Raw genomic sequence first — 3,415 nt, forward strand, 5'->3', positions numbered from 1 at the left:
GACCCCGCGGCGAGCGGACTCCGCCGCCGCCTGCCCCGCGTCCTCGCCGTGACCCCGACGGGGTGCTTCGCGCGCCGCTGCTGCCTCCCGGGCAGCTCTGAGGAGGTGAGCTGAGCACCGACGCATCAACCCTACTCGGACCATCGGACCGTAGGAATAATTCACTATTGTTATGATACCAATCTTCATCCCACCTATTCTATCCACAACATACCGATGTGCTTGCAAGTTGTTAATTTTAGTGCCTGTGACGTGACCACCTGCATAGGTTTTATAAAGGTAGTATTTCTGGATTAATGAGCCCCAAAATATCGAAGTTAAGTTTGGATGGGCATTGATAATTGAAGCCTTTTCTGTAACGTTATTACACCTATCTAAATACTAAAGTGGTCTCATAGGATACGCCGTATTAAAATGTATACATCCTAGTTCTACTACCAAGCGTGTGTGAAGGTGGCGGTTGCCTTATGCCCTCTCGATCGGCTCTATGAGGCGCCACGGAACGACGCGATGGTGCAGGATCCCGCGCACGCCACAATAAGTATGACTAGACTAAAACTTGTGCATCCGGCCATTGGGATATGCCATGTAATTAAAAAGGTAACGGATATCAGAAATTTTCAACCTTCAACCGCAAAATAAAATTGTTACATTTTCTTGATAACAGCAATGAGGGGGAGCGAAAGTCGAGATTGAGAATGAACCAGAAAGTCTTTACAAAGGTATTCGTTTAATTATAATTCTGAATATTCCCCTACTAGGCAGGAAAACCAAGCGGCTGGACCCCGTGCAACGATAGAGTTATGCTGTACCGCATTCATGCGAGCGGGTGGGTTGCCTCATATAGTTGGTTCACTAAATGTAGACACCACGGCACGGCAGACCAACCAGTCCCCATTGTGCCCAATTATTGTACTCACAATGGGGACTGGCCTGCCGAGGTGTCTAGTCTACATTTAGTGAACCAACTATACCCGCTCGGCACATAAGCATCGTCAGGGCGATAGTCAAGCGCTACAGTGTGAACACAGTAGTGCACGGGGTTAATCAGCCACCTGGTGTAAGCGAAACGTCAACTTTTCATACACGGGACCCGCATCTACAAGAAAATAAAATTATTTTTGGTGTGACAACACGTCACGTTCATTTATTGTGAGCGCAAGCGACGCTCACGGTGCGCTACCGATCAGGTCGGGGCGCACCACGTAGGGGAGCGCGGAACGGGGAGGGGAGTTTTGTTTTGTTGAGGCGTTAATTACTGTGATCGGACCGCGGCATCGCGTGAGGTGGAGGAGGTGCGGCCGCGGCCCGGCGCTGTCTGACGGCGAGGTGCCGGCCGCCCCGCCGTGTGTGTGTGTGGGGGTGGGGGTGGCGATACTCGGCAAGTTGAACAGGAAATGGTGGGCGCGGAGACAGTTCCGCCCCTCGCATAGCGAAACAGGACACAACGACACGGACCACGTGCAATATTTAGTAATTTTCTGAGCCCCAAACGGCGGAAGAAAGATGATTCTGAAACTTTTCCGTGGCAAAGAGCGATTATTCATAGGCCGGGGTGCCGCCCGCCCCGCCCGCGAATGCAAGGGAAATGAGCGAAAACTTCTCGTGGTCAAGGTAGAAAAAAAAGTCTTATTCAGGCGACGACTCCCCCTACACGGAAACGCACGGTGGCACGCGGAGATCGGGGGCAAGGCCTCGGACGGGGCCTCCAAAACTTTCGAGGGGATTCAGGTGGGGGGTAGGCAGTTGACCGATAATGTAGGTGATCAGTGGCCTGGGACAGAGCACACCGTCCGATAGACTCACCCTATAAAACGAACAAAGGGTCGAAGCATGACATGTGAGCGCCATCGAGTTATTTTAACAGCTATCCTTTCCGTTCGTATCTAGTGATTTTTCTCAGTCATAACCGTATTCCAAACGCTGTTGCTACGGGTCACAACTCCTGGAATCATGGGTACACCGTCTACGAAGTCCTTTCGATCTAATTTGAAATCCATCTGCAATTATATGAAATCATTTTAGCTAGGAATCCACCGAAATGTCACGTGAAATCCTTCAAAATCCACCGAAATCATGGGTTATCTTTTTCAATCGGACTTAATCTGCCAGGAGTGCCTCCAAAACTGCAGGCTGGTGCGGGCTACTCCCTCTTCCGCCCATGTTAAAGCATAGGCGCAAAAAAAGAAGCCCGCAACAGCCTGCCCTTTTGGATGCACTGTCTGCCAATAGGCCGTAGAAATGGTTGCACTCTGTGGTGCAATCATGTCACGGTAAAAATAATGTCTTTTAATTCAAGAAGAGTGCGTGGAATCCAAGGCATTTTCCTTTAATTAATCTTCTTGAATTACAAGATATAATTTTTCCCGTGCTGTACAGCCAAAGAGGAAGTTTGCGCCCTCCTTGAAGGGTTGGTCTGTGTCGACAGCAACCCCTTTGAGGACAGCTCAAATATTGAGGCGCTGTTGGGCGGCTTTGCTCCGCTCGGCTCGATAAACGGCGCTCAATTACGGATAACGACGCAGGAGCCGCAGGACGGCCGGAGCCACGCGACGCCCCGCCGCGAGCGCCTTGGATATTCATCGGCATCCTCATCAGCGCCGCTATCGACTGACAAAGAATTAACCCCAAAGACGGGCAATTTTTAATGGAAAGCGGGCTATTACTTCCAAGAATGGAACAAGTCTGGATGGAGCACTCGAAAAGTTCTCCATGCGAGTAACAAGTATTAGGAACACTGCTTAGTTTATTACTTTAACACTAGCACTATTTTTTGATCTAATGAATGTTAAAAAAACAGTTCCCTTGTCGTAAACGGTCTTGTCTTATTTAAAATTGTTTTTCCTGTGGCATAAAAATTGTTGTTTTTTTTAAATTTCTTGAGAAAAAATTCCCTAGAGCTTCAATAGTGTTTTTCGCAAGCTAAAGAAACAAGCTAGACACGAAATTTGTCTCAGCGGGTCATAACTCGCTTGGTTACCCTTTTAGTGATCTACTACTTAAAAATTCTCCAAATTTCCATTTAGCCTGGTTTTTCTTTCCCTTACCTCGGAGAACGAGTTTAAAATGCCGTAACTTCGTCAAGATATATATTGTATGCATTTACCATCGCAAGCACATGCTGGTCGAGATTTGCACCCAGTCAATCCCAAACTCGTCAAAATAGTGTGTAAGTTCCTTCTCGTTTCGGGGGTTTAACAAGCCCCGGCCGGCAACACATGTAACGCCATATCTACTCACACGCGCGCCTCTGTGGCTAATGGGTGAGAGCCCGCCCGCCCCCGCCCGCCGGGGCCGCCGCGGCGTCCCTCTCTAGGAGCATCGGCTTCGAGGTGCTGAAGCGCATCCTAAATGTTTCATGCCATTATTAATGCCGTCAAATTTGTCATCTCCCATGTCGCTGCCGTTCAAACGG

At 49.1% G+C, this 3,415-nt stretch overlaps 1 protein-coding gene across 1 annotated transcript in view; it reads left to right on the forward strand.

Annotated features, from left to right (window-relative positions):
- The first annotated feature begins 6 nt into the window (after window positions 1-6).
- Window positions 7-3,415, forward strand: part of LOC127748903 (translation initiation factor IF-2-like) — a 6,858-nt gene continuing 3,449 nt past the window's right edge. The window contains exon 1 of the mRNA XM_052264455.1: window positions 7-105. The gene's annotated coding sequence lies outside the window, so the exon portion shown is untranslated. The remainder of the gene's footprint in view (window positions 106-3,415) is intronic.

Source organism: Frankliniella occidentalis, unplaced genomic scaffold, assembly GCF_000697945.3.
Source record: "Frankliniella occidentalis isolate FOCC.00 unplaced genomic scaffold, Focc_3.1 Scaffold19, whole genome shotgun sequence".
Lineage (NCBI taxonomy): Eukaryota > Metazoa > Arthropoda > Insecta > Thysanoptera > Thripidae > Frankliniella > Frankliniella occidentalis.